Below are 15,886 nucleotides of genomic sequence, written 5' to 3' on the forward strand. Positions count from 1 at the left end.
AACAGCCAGCCTACAAGTGTTTCTCCCCCGAGCGCACAAAGCCAGCGCGCCTCCACGCGTGAGCGCCGACCCCCTGCACGATACCAGGCAACTTTCTAAGGGGGAAGGAAGTGTTGTGTCCCCTTATTGCTTTGTGTGTGTGCGCCCCCGCGTCCTCCTCCTAACGACCACTCAATCCTCCTCCTAACGACCTCTTGCCCCTCGTCGCACGCTGTCGCTGGATGCCCCCCCACGGTGCGCCCCCGCACCCTCCTCCTGTTCTGGGAAGCCACTCCCTGCCGTGGACGCTTCTCCACTCCCTCCTTTCTTCGGGCGGCCAGTTCGGCTCCTGCCTCGGTCGACGCTGGTCGCACCCTCATCGGCTTTAAATAAACGAAGTCTAAAAGTACCGTGTGCGTCTTTCGCTGCATTCAACACAGCGACCGGACACGACACTTCCTCAGCGTGCGCTTTCGCTGAAGCCTACGTCACTGAAATCGTGTTATTGAAAAGAAAGGGTGCAACAGATGGGAAGCATGCGATGCTGATCGTCACTCAAGACTCCCTACACGACAAAGAAAGACCGGTCGAGTCCCTAAACTTGGAAGCGGCATTCGCATGCATGAGGTACGATCGCGGAGGTCTCAAGTGCGCTGTCATTACCTGCTGTACCGTGTGTCATTCGTGTCTAGTCTGGGCGCTTTTAAATTATTTTTTCTTCTCTAAGTATATCCTCTTTCCCCGTTATCCCCCGAAGGGTATGTAAAGGCCGATTCACACGACGGTCCGTTCGCCCGCGGCCCGCGCACTTCGTGTTCATGCGTCACCACATTGAGAGGCGCGCTGTCGGCCCGCGGCCTGGTCAGCGCGCCTCTCAATGTGCTGACGCATGAACACGTGATGCATGGGTCGCGGGCGAACGGACCGTCGTGTGAATCGGCCTTAAGTGAATGACTCTGGGGCCTACTTCGGTATTACTTTTGTTTCCTTATTTTTGCTTCTGCCGGCTACAGCACATCGCTCGAAGTGATCAAGTGACGATCACTTTTTACAGACCGTTGCTTGTGCCATGGTTTTAGGAGCCGTTCGAGGAGTTTAGCACACGCACGCACGCACGCGCACATACACGCGCACACACACACACACACACACGCGCGCGCGCGCGCGCACACACGCACACACTCTCTCTCTCTCTGTCTCCCTCCCCGTCTGATAATGCACCATACCGTAGCCATATTTCCTATGCAAGTCGTCAACGCTAACCGGTATTTTTTTTATTTCCGTCGGCTGCGTTTTTCAGTCCATTCTTCGACACTCAAAGCCAGAAAGGATTAAAACGCGTACGGGGGTAGGATTTTTGGATACTAGCTCCTTTGCTACAAGGATTAGTCCCTCAAAGTACCAACCATTACTCTCCTAGGGATTAATAAGGAGTAAGTGCCGCAGTTACTCCCACTTTACCTGCTTCTGTCTCAGATTACGAGCGTCTTACTTATTCTCTCTTGCGGGACAACCATCGCTCACAGACGCTTTGCGTGACGCAAAAATGAGACATAGCTAATACATGTTTCATTTCATGCGGCGCGTTAGAGTGCAGCGATTCAACAGCACCTCGTTCTAACCGAAGCACCAAGGACGCACCCTTCCAGCTCGCTTTTCTCCTCTGCCAGCCGAAAAGACACCGCATCGTTCTCGCAACTTATGAGAAAGAAAGAAAGAAAGAAAGAAAGAAAGAAAGAAAGAAAGAAAGAAAGAAAGAAAGGAAGAATGAAAGAAAGAAAGAAAGGAAGAAGGAAGGAAAGAAAGGGAGGAAGAAAGAAAGAAAGAAAGAAAGAAAGAAAGAAAGAAAGAAAGAAAGAAAGAAAGAAAGAAAGAAAGAAAGCAAAAAAGAAAGAAAGAAAGAAGCAGGCAAGGAAAGAAGGGGCGGGGGATGGGTCATGAAAGAGATGGCGCGAACAAAGAGAGAAAGAGAGAGGCGAAGGAGAGAGGGGCGAGAGGTGTGAGTAGGAGGAGACCGAATAGGCGCCCGAAGCCAAATTAATTCGCAGCAAATGTGACTGCGCGAGAACAAACCGTGCAGGGTAACTCGATTTCTCGCTCCATTTGTCCCCGCGGCCGCGTCGGCCGACCGACCCAACGCACTCGCGACGCCGAATTATGTGGCGGCCGCCGCTGTCTGCCCATCGTCGCGGCGCCGAACAAAGTGCGCGCGAACCGGAACCAAGCAGAAGCCGCGAAGAAAGAGCGGGATGAGCTGCGACGAGGCGGTGCCGGCTGCGTTATGCAAATAACGAAAAAGAAAGACGGAACGGACTATGCACTGCGGGCAGCGCTCTTCGCGGGAAGCATATACAGAGGCGAGATCCGACTAATGCCGGCTCATTCTGTTCTCGCCTTCGACGGCGGAAGGAGAGACTGTTGAGAGAAATCGTTTTCCCGCGTTTATCGACTGCGCGGATTTATCTCACATGCCCGTGTGCGCAGGTGACAGCAGCTTGTCGCGCGCTCTCCGACTCGGTTCCCTTGTGTGCCGTTTAAATTTTTGAAAAACCTGTTTGTGCTGAGTGTTGTTTAGTTAGTTTGTAGTTTAGGATAGTTTAACGTCCAAAAGTGATTCAGACTATGAGAGACGCCGTAGTGAAGGGCTCCGGAAATTTCTACCACCTAGGGTTCTTTAACGTGCACTCACATCGCACAGTACACGGGCCTCTAGAGTTTCGCCTCCATCGAAATTCGGCCGCCGCGACCGGGATCGAACCAGCGTCTTTTGGGTCAGCAGCCGAGCGTCATAACCACTGAGCTCGTTTAGTTAGTGTTCAGTCGCATCGAATGCGTGACGGTGTTGATTAAAGTTGTGTAGAGATGTGGGATTATGGGAAATATTTTTTTTAACTTCTCAGTGGGTTTCGGGATACTTCGCTGAGCGCACCTGCTTTAATACGCAGCTGAAGTGAATGGAATTCTTCTATATTTATAATTTGCTGCATGAAAAATTTACGTTATATTTTACTTTTTCACTTTCTACTCTTAAAAAATTACCTGTCGTTCAACCCGGCTGAAACTAGTAAGACGAGCGAAAGCTCTGTTAAGCATTGTTATCCAATCTGACGCCTTTCCATTTCGTACCGGGCGCACTGGGCGCGAAATCCGGAGGTCGTCGGTTCGCACCCCACGGCCGGCATGGTTGTTTTTTCTGCTGCTTCAAAATTCAGTCTGCTTAAACGACATATTAATCAGTACTATTGTCCCATTGGTCAACACCACAAATAAAAAAAAAACGAAACATTTCTCTATGCACCTTGACTTCGGTGGCTGTTGGCTCTTTTCATATGCATGCCAAACGAGCCCCTCATTTTACCTTCTTCTGACCCCCCCCCCCCCCCACACACACACACACACACACACAGAGAGAGAGAGAGAGAGAGAGTCTGCGCTGTGCTATCCCCTTTGTAGACGCCATCGCCTGTTTTGACAGCGATTTGGTCCCGGCAGGCTCAGGTGTTCGATACCACTCGAGTAATCCCCGTGCTGCTATATAAGTTCCGTCTCCGCGGCTCTTGCGTTTTGTTACGAGTCTCGCTGCCGAGCTCTGGCCCGCTTATGCAGATGACGCCTCTGCTTAGCATTTCGAAGCTTAAGAGTTTCACGCAATATTTCGGCGGAACTAATGAGGAGGTCGGCACATCTCTCGCTTTGCCCGCGTTATTTTTGGGCTCTTGGGAACCTCTCTCAATTGTAATGCGGGGAGGATACAGGATGTTCTCGGAGGACGTCTCTCTGGCGCTTTTCCTTTTCGCTTCAGTATATGATTTCTCTTTAGAATCGTGTTCGCACGCATACCTCCTCTCGGATCCTTCAGCGCACTTCTTACACTGATCCTGTCCCGAAAACGATGAGATCCCAGCTCATTGCATTTCGCCAGTCGGGCCGGGCGTTTCCTGCGTTGATCTCTCTCCCTGCTCTCTGTCATGTTTTTTTTTTGCCTTTTTTTCCTTTGATCTTCCTCGATGACTTCAACTGAAATCCTTCTCGTGGGTTTCTGCGAACAGGGAGTTCGTGCATGCATACGCTCTCCGGCGCTCAAATTCGGGATGGATCGATGCTTTCTCTCTCTCTCTCTCTCTCCCTCAGTGCAGAGACAGCGTGCCTGGAAAGCGGCTTATCAGCGACCGTCTTATCGAGGCACGGTTCTGTTGTTCTTCGCCGCCTCTGGATCTGCAAGGCAGGCGCTACGCCGTTCTATTTCTCCGGCGTTTTTTTCCCCCAATTTGATGAGGGCCGGCGAGCGTTGCCTTTTCGATCGACGCTGCGCCGAGGATGCGAACAAATAAGTGGAGTAAGTGGCGTCGTTTCCCTCCTGCGTGGGAGTGTCAAGTGATTAGTGTCCGGCAGTTTTTAAAGCCCGACCATTTTAGACTATTGTCGCATCATGAGCGCGTTGAAATTGTTTCAAACTTGCACCATCCCCAAGGAGGCTAAGTTATCTTAAGCACGAGCATCGGCCGCTATAGGAAGAGTAGTTTTTACATGCGAGAGCATTAATATATAAAGTGAAGTTTCTGCTGGCTACTAGCCGAACTGGCTTTGCAATTACAGCCGGAAGTTGCGGCGCACTAGCGACAAAGAAAAAGTAAAACGTAGTCGCCATTCTTGGCACAGTTCTACGTCCTTTATGGGTCGTGTAAGCATGCAGAAACAGAAACGTTCTCGTTTGCTGTAGGCATCACTAGCTCAGTTCCCTACCACGGAAATATCGGAGCTGAAGTCGGGGGTTTTTACTCCTGGACTAAACTGTTGTTTGCGGAAATGAAAGTGAAATGGCCAGCTTAAAAGGGGCATCGTTGCTAATAGCAACACACCAGTTCATTGTGCCCTCATCATGTACAGCACGCTCTCATCTCGCCTCTCTCGAAAGCACATCAGACATGACTTTTTTTTCCGGTCGCTTAGTCATTATATTTATCCTGCGCTTGTTTCCACGGCACTGTTGCAGCCTTCATTGCCGTTAGGGGCCTTTGCAAACAGAGTGATTAGGGCGAAGTCAATATCTCGGCTACATCCTTCCTGGCTGCCCGTCCTCCCATATAGCGTCGACGCCCGCTTGACAAATGACTCCGAAGACAAGTTCTTCCTTTGAAGAGCTTCCGCTGATGGCGAGCTTATCCTCTTAGCAACATACTCCCTCTTGTCTATCAAGAAAAAAAAAAGGCATTTCGGAAGAGGGAAAAAAGGTATAAATGGATGTCTTGCGCAAGGGAAAGGGGGTATGGTCCGACCGGACGCTCGCGTCGTGCCCAGCCTTCCCCGCTCTCGTTACCTCAGGGCCGGCGGGCATCCAGACAAGGAAACTTTTTGGTGTTCGAGGCGACGCTGGTGGAGAAAGGAAGATGCCGAAAGGGTAGAGGATGAAAAGGAGAGGGCTGCACAGCACGGCTTTCTGCGGCTGGCGTTGGGAGCCGTTAATGCAGCGTTGGACATCAATGCTTCTCCCGGGCCAGCAGCGGTCGGATGGGCGACGCTTATCGCTAGGTTGGGAGGAACGAAAGAAGAGTGGAGAAAATGAAAAAGAACGGAAAAAGGAGAAGTATTGAGGAAGAAGAAGTGAAAGGAAAACGGGTGTTGGGGACGGTGGGTCCGCGTTATCAGCGGAGACCGCGGAAGTCGGTGGCTCACGGCCGCAGAGGCTGTCGCACCGGCCGCCCCCTCACCAGCTTCCCTTCGCTGCCTTTGCGCCGTCCTCCCTTTCGCAGCATCGTCGTCCGCCAGCGTCTGATATACGCGGAGTTGACGTCTGACGAGGCGAAAGTTGGCGCCGTGCCGCGTCTGGTCTTGCCACATCTTTGTGGGCTCGGATGTGGCGAGGGCGGGACACGGGAGGCAGAAAGAAAAAGTGAGGGCGAGTTGGGGGGGGGGGGGGGGGGGGGGGGGGGCTGCGCGGAAGCGGACGTGCTTGCCCTGGTGGGTTTTGTGTGAAATGAAGCAGCGGGTCCTTCCTGCTGTTGACAAACATCTTTTTGTTCGGATCGCCGAACAAGTTTGTTGTTGAAACGCCGCATCTTCGATTTGAATAGGATGTCCTATTGAATCATCTTGCGACACTTGTAAACCGTGTGTTCTCTTTCTTCGTCTTCTCGTCGACTGTGGTTGTCTGAAAGTGGCCTGTCGTGTACTGAAATGCTTCTGCTATATCATAAGCTAGGTATAGGCACTCGCAATTCTACTTTACCATTTGTAATATTTGTGGTTAGTGATACATCATTCCCTTTTGTTGTCTGCACTCACCTGGGATGAGGAACCGCTCGTATATCATATCCCGTCTGCAAGGTCTTGCGTCTGTTAAGCTACGCAGCAAATGAGATATTGAAGCACCATGGTAAAAGCGTTGTGCCACTTGCAGACGCGAAGGTTTCACTTCACCAGGTGGCTTGCAATACTAAGTCATGGGTCACGCGCAGTTGAAAAGATGGCGTAGGAAGCGGCATGCGACAAAGAGATATAAGTCGATGAGTGAAATCGTCGCAGTGTGGTAGGGGCTGAGCACTTCTGCACCGACGGCAGACCGGGTCTTCTCTGAGAGACTTTTCAGGGATGCCTTATATAACCACGAATAAATTGCTCACCAACAGCGCAAGACTACTGATTGCCATGTAGCGGTATCTAGGAGCCCTGTGGGCGTCCTATGGCTAAGACAGAAATACATTGGGCAAGCATCTCTTTACAAAAGTATAAACTTACGAATAAGCCAGGTTTATCGCAGTGCGTACCACCATTTCTATACGCTGGTGGGGATCGCTCTCCTCCTGATGGAGTAAGAAATCGACTGGACATATTTGGGTCAGCAAAGTTTGAGAGTGGGAGGGAATAGGGTATTTTTCGATCAGTGACCTGTTTCGCGAAAGTAACGAGAAGAGAGGAATAACGCTGTTACTCCTAAGCGAGCCTGTTGTGAGCGAAATGCTTTTCCCGAAGTGTGCTTGGCGGCGAAAAGCAGCCCCAATGAGTTCGTTGGCTGGCGTGAAGGCCGGTCATCAATCAGCTGTTGCGGAGAGTTGTGGGGAGGGGGTGATGGGAAGTTCGGAGCAGGCTGCGTCCTACTCCAGGCGCGCGATGCAAGACACTCCGACTTGGCTTCTTCCGGCCGCCACGTCTCGTCTCGTTTGGCCCCGACAGTTTTCAATCGGCCTGCGATGGCCGCTTATCGCAGAGGGCGCTGCGATCTGGACGAGGGGTGTGCTCAGCGCCACCTAACAGGCACGAGAGCCCAGTTTTCGCTGTAGCACTTTCTCGTCAGCCTAGCGTTTTTTGTTCTTTTTGTGTTCAACCACTGTCATGTGTTCATATTTATTTTATGTTTGCTTTGTCTTACATAATTATGCGTGCGCGTATTTGAGACGGGGCGGGGGGGATAGGAATATTATTAAGTGCATTTCGCATCATTCTTCGGGAATTCTATTTTGCTTACATATCCGTCGTGCGCCATAAATACGTAATGGATGAATGAAACGGAAAATGGAGGCCTTTTGTACTGGGCTTAAACGATGTCTGCAAACCTTAGTTAAACTTTCTGGGAAGAACAGAAGTGAGGGGTCAGAAAGCAGCGTTTTACATGTTTACCGCGAACGGAAGCATGGCTTATATAGGGCGAAATACCTGTGCAGCAGAGCTAAACATGCATCAATGGGGCCGGTGCTTCGACGGCGCTTCCTGCTACTGGCAACAGGGCGCTTCGGTGAAGCATCTCATATCGTCAGCTTTTACGGTAATTCTAGCTCCATTTGCGCAGTTTTCAAAATTCACTTCTAGTAGTTCCGCATGGCCCACGTGTTCATGGATTGTTAGGGTAACTAAATGGCACATTTCTGATACTTTACGCTAACTACAGCTCCTGTAGGTCACTGGGAGCAGTGTGAGGATGGCTTCGTCGCACGTTGTAACGAAATACGCGAAAATGCGTCACATATGTATTTAAATCGAAATCGAACCCCGGAAAATATTTTGCGGTGTGTAGATTCAGAGTACTCCAAAATATTTAGTTGATCGCCTTAAATGCGTGAAAACTCTTTACGTGTTTGCGCGACTTATTCTTGATTTCGCCGCCTCCTTTTATTAGGCACTGTCGCGAGCCTAGGTGGTGTGTTCCACACACCATTGCGTGGGGCGCTGTTCTTTCGACGCCTTATAGGGTTTGTGTGAACCAGTAGAGCTGCGAATGGAAATAAGGAACTATATGCCTCTAGGAAAAATCGGTCGCTTTCTCGCCTGTCGCGTTGCCATACGTTGCCAGGAGATGGCGCGGCTGTGAATGAAGTCTGACCGAAGCTTGAGTGGTAAAGTACACCACTCTTGCTCCCGACAGCGCATTAGCTTGACGGCATTGCCTGTGTTTTCCGCGGGGTGATCGCTTTCTCCCAGTGATGTTCCAAGCCATAAGAAAAAATTCCCTAACTTACACATAGAAATTCCTGTTTAGGCCACTCCCCCCCTCTCCAGCAATTTGAAAAACCTCTGTATTTTTAGACCGCTACCTCCTAAATGGCCCCAGGGGCGAGGATCACCCAGGTCCGGAGTTCGAACCCGGGAGCACTGCCTGTCCGAGGCAGTCGCTCTATCGACTGGGTGGCTCAGTGGTTATGGTGGTTGCCTGCTGACCCGAAAGACGCGGGTTCGATCCCAGCCGCAGCGGTCGCATTTTCGATGGAGGCGAAATGCTAGAGGCTCGTGTAGTGCGCGATCTCAGTGCAGGTTAAAGAACCCCAATTGGTGGAAATTATCCGGAGCGTTCCACTACGGCTTCCCTCATTTGGGAAACCCCCTATAACCAAACCAACCAGGTCTGCTAGCAGATGGCAAGGAAGTTGGAACGATGCATAATCATGTTGATGATGATGACGAGTAATTAGTCACCAACATGTCAAGCTTAGCTTAGCACGACACTCCGGATTGGCGGTGGTCGCGTGTTCGACCATCGGGCCAAGACGGCGTTTCATTTATTATTTTATTTTCACAATACTGCAGACCCTCATTTGGATCCAGGCAGGGAGAGCAAAAAAAAAAACACATTCACACAACACTGTAGCACATATACAATCTAAAATAGCTCTTTCAACTACCGAGTTCCTGCGAAAGCTGTATGGTTTAATTTCGTAGCCGTGTGGCTGCGCTTGGCAGGATGCCATAATTACTGTCTTATTTCAGCTCTACTCCGCTTTGGGAGATTTCCCTGTACGCATTCGATACATGGGATAGCGCGAGAGGTTATGAGAGATAGAACAGCCTTTTTTTGGTTGGTTGGTTTATGGGGTTTAACGTTCCGGTACCTTCCAGCTCTCGGCGATGTCGTACATTGATGACAGTAGTTTATCTAGCAACGAAGCAGCTGTAGTGGGAACGTGCTTTCGACGTGTTGACTGCACGATCGGTTTCAGTGTTGATCGCCGCATCGGGCTTGTCTCGGAATCCTTTTCGAGGAACGCGTGAAACTTTTGTGCAGTTGCAGTGGTCGCAACTGTCTTACTTTCAGAAGGCTCGAAGGGGGCTGTAAGAAAAGGATTTCCACACAGCATCAATCGAATCGTTTTCTTTTTTTTTTTCTGCATTGTAGCCGAGTTTGTGCCTTTCATGGCCAGGATGTCCAATTTTTGACCGAAAATATTCTGTAAAAGGGGAGAAATCCCCGAGGGGAAATTCGCTGCTTTCCCTTTAAGGGTACGGCATCCGGAAGCGACTCGCGATTATTATTAGTGCAACTGATCAAGAACTGCAAAAACGAACAAATTTTACCGCTGGGTGGCATTTTTCTACAGGTATCTTCCTTTGAGATACATATATACTTTCGCTTTATCTGTACTTGTAAACGCGTTTTGTATGAGAAGAATGCCAGTCATTTCACCGGTCAGGCTAAATTCATGGCGTCAGTGCAGAATACAAAGCTACTCCTCATCAAAAGGACAGGTCGCGTTGTCGCTTACATTATCCACGCGCTAGTCGACAAACCAGATTTCACCCGTGTAACGACACCGTCCACTCCCCGTGTTTACGGAGTCATTTATGCCTCTGAAACGGCGCTCATCAACTTAGTCCTCCGTCGTTGTTTTAGCCTTTCTGCGGCCTCCAGTTCATCGGGGCGTAAATGCTCGTCTCCGCGCAGGCAACAGACGAGTGTGAGACTGCGAAGAAAGCGGGTAACCTCCTTTCCCCCGTCTCTCGGTTCGTCTCTCAGCGCAACTAGGTCTGGCGCCGGAGCAAAGCATGCTCCAAATTCGAGGGTTTGTTTAATGAAGACGAACATATAGGGTTTTCTGGTAGAGGAACCCGCGCTGGTTTGCGAAGTCTCTCCCTCACTCTCCTTCTTTCTCCGCCGCGCCTTTTTCCCTCTGGTCGGCCGCGCAACAACCGCGCGTCGCCAGCAAACGAGCTCCCCCGCAAGACGCGCCGCCCGAGTCTCCTTTTACACGGGTCTCGAGGAGCTCGTTTGCATGCTAAGCAGGGCGTCAGGGGGCGTCGCGCCTCCCCCTCCTCCCCCACCGACGGCTCGTATTAAGGAGGCTCCCTAACCCCAACGCAACGCAGAGCGGGGACATCCTACAGCGGTGGCTTGCTTGCTTCGCATCCACCGCATCGTATGCTGCATAGCTGGCAGTGCTCGTTAGCGTTCCAGGCTCTCCAGCGACGCCGCGAGTGGTCTGACGCGTTCCCTTTGCTCCCCTCCATCCTCTCAATTCCCTCCCTCGTTTCCCACTTTCCCCTCGAGCACGCTTGTCGTCGCGGGGACACCGCCGAATTATGTCGAATCCAACGTCGTGACCCTGCTGTTTTTATGTACTCTCTCTCTCATCTTCTGCTTGACCAAGGGTGAGAAAGGAGGGAGCAGAAGTTTGTGTTCTCCGGTTTGGAGTGGAGAGGAGGAGGAGGAATGGGGAGGAGGAGGTGGAGGTTTAAATTTTCTAACCTCATTTGCGTCGGGCCGTTGAAGAAATGAGACCGACGTTATTTATGGGCTCGGGGTCGAAACGAAGTTTTATGGTCAGTTAAGCCTCGTGTGTCGCAACGCAGAGGAGAGGTCGCGTCGGGCCAACCCGGCCGCGGGTGAAGGGCGAGACACCCGACGTGCGCGCTGCGGTCGCTAAATAGTGTGCGATGCAGTGTTTGCTTTACTTTTACTGTTAAGTTAATGCAATGCAAAATGCGCTGTGGCCTTTGTTAATGTGTTGCGTCTGCCGTGAAGATGTTTAAGGGTCGCGTACTTCGGCGTCTTCGTAGTCTATACGTTATGCGCCCGTGAAAAATGTCGCCTAGTCTGGCTTATAACGCTGAGGATGAAAGATTTAGGACGGCTCAGAATGCCCAGTCCTGTACGCGGCTTGAAGACGAAACTTGCCAAGTCTTCGAACAATGGGTTTCACACGCTTACTACTTACGAACACTAATTGAGGGCTATACATTTTTTAGCATGCGTGCTTTCGTGCATGCGCAGAGGATGTTCTATTTTGATAATTTGATTCGTCATATTTTGTTCTAGTGTCTGTTGTTCGTAGGCGATGGACCTTAGCCTTATTTTCATTTGTTTTCTTTCTTTTTGTTCAATTAAAAACTTGACGTCATTATTGGAATGAATAGGGTATACTAAAAAAAGTTTGCTTCAATCAAGCATGCATTTCTACCGTTGACACCGTCATAGGCACAGAACCTGAGTCGCTTTTATTGCAGTTTAGCGGACCGACTACCTTGCTGTAATATGCTCTGATGTATTGCATATAGTAGCGGGTATTGCGCAGCGAAAGCATACATTGATCGCCCCGAGTATGTAGTGGAATGCATCCTCCACAGTACAATCTACCTACCACTGTCTCTTCACCGACATGCGTAATGTCGTGATCTTCGCAAACATGCATTTTCCCAGTCTTTCAACGTGTTTGTACGTATAGACTTCGGCGTTTTAAGGGGCGGCATTCTGGTGGCTATTTTTGGTACTGGCGACGTCGTTTCAAATTGCTAAGATTACGAAACAACTGCATGGCTCCACGGCGCGCACAGAACATTTCACGGCTTTAAATACAAACGCATATTCACGGAATTCTCTACTTCTGCGAAACTTCAGCCTCGGAGTTCGCGCGTAGTTTTATGTTGGGCAAATTTAATTCCCCAAATCCACTTTGCACTTGCTGGCCGCTGATGGCTGCTTTTTTTGGACCGACGCATCGCCGTTCCAGACTCCTTAGCATTTAGATCACTTTTTAGGAAGAGCTTTAGTTGGCCGGCGAAACGTGTCCAAAGTCGATCTAGGAAGCTGAAAAAACTTTTGAGCCTTTGTTGTTCCTTAGCGTGGTTTCAATGCGAGGCAAATAGTGGAATTGAATCCTGGCCTTTTTGAAAGAATGAACGTTAATTGAATGATATAAAAAATGAAACAATCTAGTTATCGCTTTGCCAGGATACTATTTATACCGTTCAGTACAGCGCAGATCATGTTCCAAAAAGCGTGTCGGGCTTTGTGGGCAAAACTGTGGAAACGTTTTTCTTCGTGGTTTTTATCATGCTCGCGTATACAGTGAGCACCGTGAGCACCGCCAGTTTCTGCTCGACGAAGAAATGATGGAGGAGCTTCTGACAATATCCGTGCGAGATTGCGGAGTGACTCCCCGCAACTTATCGGTACCAGAAATGGCACCGATCTTTTCGGTACCAGGCGTGGTACCGAAATTGTTTTGGGGTCTTTTTATGCGTGAGTTTCACAGAGCGCGACGTTTCGGCTCCCTCGATGTGACGACCTCGGTTCTCGCGAACCGAACTCATTAAATGGTGCTTTTGTCAACCACTTTCTTTTAATGACCACTACTCTGAATCTAAATTACTGTTGCCGAATAAATCATGCCGTCGGTTTATTCGTTCCCTTCGGAATTCTCATCAGACCGTGGCAGCTGGAAAACCTTGCCCTCCACAAAGAGCTGCCAAAAATCAAATTTCCCCGTTGTTTAGGGCGAAGAATTACCCGCGAAACTCGACCGGCCATTCTCTTTCTTCCCGCTTCTATCACTCTTTTTTCTCCCCTCTTCGCTCCTCTTTCGCACGTGGTCCAGGGGGCGCTGTGTCGCTCTGCACAGGTCCACAAGTTTTTAATTAAACTTCGGTGAAAGATGGCCTCTCCTTGTGCGCGCGGTATCAAAAAACTTGTGGAATTCGGGCGGAGCCTTCCAAAGCAAAAGGCTTTAAACTCTGAACCTTCGCCCGTGCTAGCTGATATATGTCCTCGCAGAGTCTCGTCGCTAGCCCTTGGACCGAAATCCTGCGATTTCACTGACGTCGATTGTTTTACCCATGTTATTTATTTTATTTTTTGTATATCCTGTGCCCTTCACCGGAGCAGAGTTCAGGGCTTCAACTAAAAACTTCCAGCGTGACTTTCAGAGCTTCGACTGTCACTGCGTTTGTGTTCACGGAAGTCTTTCTTCGTTTATTAGGTTTTACGAAAGGCTACTTCACTATGCTTTTGATTGCTAGTTGAGCAGGGTTGGACAAGTAATTATACATAAAAAAAATACAGTTACGAAAGAAAACCCTGTCTCAAAGCTAAATTTGCGTACGCGTTGGCGCATTCTCAGACACTTGAATGTCTGGATGCATTTGGGCGCACTTAATTCTAGCCTTTTGTTTTGGTAATATACAACAGTTTGCTTATTGAATTGTCAACATTGTTAATTATAACAGAATGCTAGACTTACTAAGCTTAACATAATTGTTCAATGACTGTGATTGCATGGCGTTGTTTTTGGTTTGGTTTGGTTTATGGGGTTTAACGTCCCAAAGCGACTGAGGCTATGAGAGACGCCGTAGTGAAGGGCTCCTGAAATTTCGACCACCTGGGGTTCTTTAACGTGCACTGACATCGCACAGTACACGGGCCTCTAGAATTTTTCCTCCAAAGAAATTCCAGCCGCCGCGGCCGGAATCGAACCCGCGTCTTTTTGGGACAGCAGCCGAGCACCATAGCCACTGAGCCACCGCGGCGGCTTTTGCATGGCGTTGTGCGCTTGTATTTGACGTCATGGAAGATTAAATCCTGTGACTTTTGGAGACATTCTGCAGCCTGCTTTCGCTCAGCCGACGATTTTGTGGAAATCTGGGCTGTACACTATAAACAGAAAAGAGTAAAATGGGGGTAAGTTACCCTTTTTACTCCCTTGTAGGCGTATTCCTGTTTAGAGTAGTTTGGAGCTCCTCACGTTATAGGCGACAGCTTTGTGGACGGAAGATGGCCTCGTGTCTCAGCGGCCGCTGTTTGTTTCTCTGTGCTTCCACCAATCCGAGCGTTTCGCGTGCACGTTTTTCGCTTCGACTTGATTGTTGGACTCGATTTTCTTCGCTGACCTTTCCTCGCGGGCGTTCAGTCTGTTCTTCGAGTCGACAGTTAACAAATCGCGCTCTGTATCCCGGACAGCCGGTGGCTTTTAAACTCTTACGCTCCTGATTCCTGATCTGCGCCGACCGGTAACCCGGAAACGAGAGCACTCGCGCGCTCGACTCTGGCGTGGCTGTTACTGGAGGCCATGCATTCAATTAGCCGCGCCGCGAAGTCCGAGGAGGCGCAATCTCCATCTGGTGCGAATCCCAGGGCAACCGAGCCAGCTGGAGGCGTGCGCCTCTCCGCTGCCCCGACCGGCCAGCTCTGCGCGATTAATGGCCGCGAGCCGCTGCTGCCAACCGGCCATATCGCTCCGCTGCTCTCTCGGCGCGGTCAGCAACACGCCTTCTTTACGCCCCCTAAAGAAGAAAGATCCTCGTTGCTGCCTTGTTTCTTTGCCGCCTTTGGCCGCCTCTGTTGCGGTCTCTCGTCTCGCGTGAGCTTTGTTGATTAATTGTGCTGCGTTCTTCTTTGTCGCTATAGCCGAAACGGTAGCGGGCGCCGGATTCGTACGTTTCGTTTTTTTTTTCTTGTTTATCTTGTATTTTCGCTGTTCGTGGTGTTGTTGGCTGACGCTTTTCTTTTATACCGCTTTTCGACGCCCCTGATGACTGCGCACCGCTGAAACGTGACCGGTGTGTCGTGTTACATCGCCGAAATCGTTATTGCGATCACGTGGTTGTACAGCCCCGCGCGCTCGCCGGTGCTCTGCAGTACAATTGCGTCGTTCACTCGTTCAGCGATAAATGTGCGGAGAAAAGTGAGGGGAAAAACTGCAAAGGCAGTCGTTTCCGCCGGCTGCTATGTAGTCATTCGTGCTATTAGAGTTTGGCGCTGCGTCGCTACCGTAATGGTGTGCGAAACCTTCATTTCCTTTGTGTGCAATAACTGATGCCCGACGATTTTACGTGACACCTCCGAGACCCGTTGCTTTACCGCGGTCCGAAAGAAAATGCAGTTTGTAGCGATAGGACAACATACTCATTATATTCCTATTCTGTATCCCACTTTTTTTTTTCGTCCTCCGTTATGAGTTCAACCCGTGCCACGCCTCGCCCCTCCAATGCCTGAATCTGCTAGTGGGAGCGGGGAAACATGAAAATCGAATAATATTGCAGGAGAGAAGTTCGCATATTGTAGCGCGGTTAGAGACGCAGCTACTGTGCCGGGTTCAAGCTCTAACTCTTCTATGCGCCATTCCTGCTATGTGTAAACCGGTTATGTGTAACAGCTATGTGTAACCGGTTCGTGAGTGTACAGTCTTTGTCAAAAGTAACCAGGCTCCGTGGTTTGCTTCTCATTCGTATAACAGAGCCCTCACGCCTTCCCTAAAGATCAAAAAGTTCTTTGAAGTTGAGAACAGGGGTTCTTCTTACCATAAAGAGATTTAGAGCTCGAGGGCTGGCACAATAGCTTTAATATACAACTGAGAAGAAAAACGTGCAGCCTGGATACTTGTGACAAAGACTGTACATTTCGCAAGGCCCTTTGATGTAGATGTATGAATCC

General features: G+C 49.9%; 2 protein-coding genes across 5 annotated transcripts in view; one reads left to right on the forward strand and one right to left on the reverse strand.

The window, feature by feature from the left end:
* Shrm (shroom) overlaps positions 1-15,886 on the forward strand; it is a 444,260-nt gene that overhangs the window by 333,006 nt on the left and 95,368 nt on the right. The gene's annotated exons all lie outside the window — the stretch shown is intronic.
* Positions 1-15,886, reverse strand: part of LOC149372430 (uncharacterized) — a 276,300-nt gene that overhangs the window by 146,618 nt on the left and 113,796 nt on the right. The gene's annotated exons all lie outside the window — the stretch shown is intronic.

The sequence above is a fragment of the Amblyomma mixtum genome, chromosome 1 (assembly GCF_055824585.1).
Source record: "Amblyomma mixtum isolate Tamu chromosome 1, ASM5582458v1, whole genome shotgun sequence".
NCBI lineage: Eukaryota > Metazoa > Arthropoda > Arachnida > Ixodida > Ixodidae > Amblyomma > Amblyomma mixtum.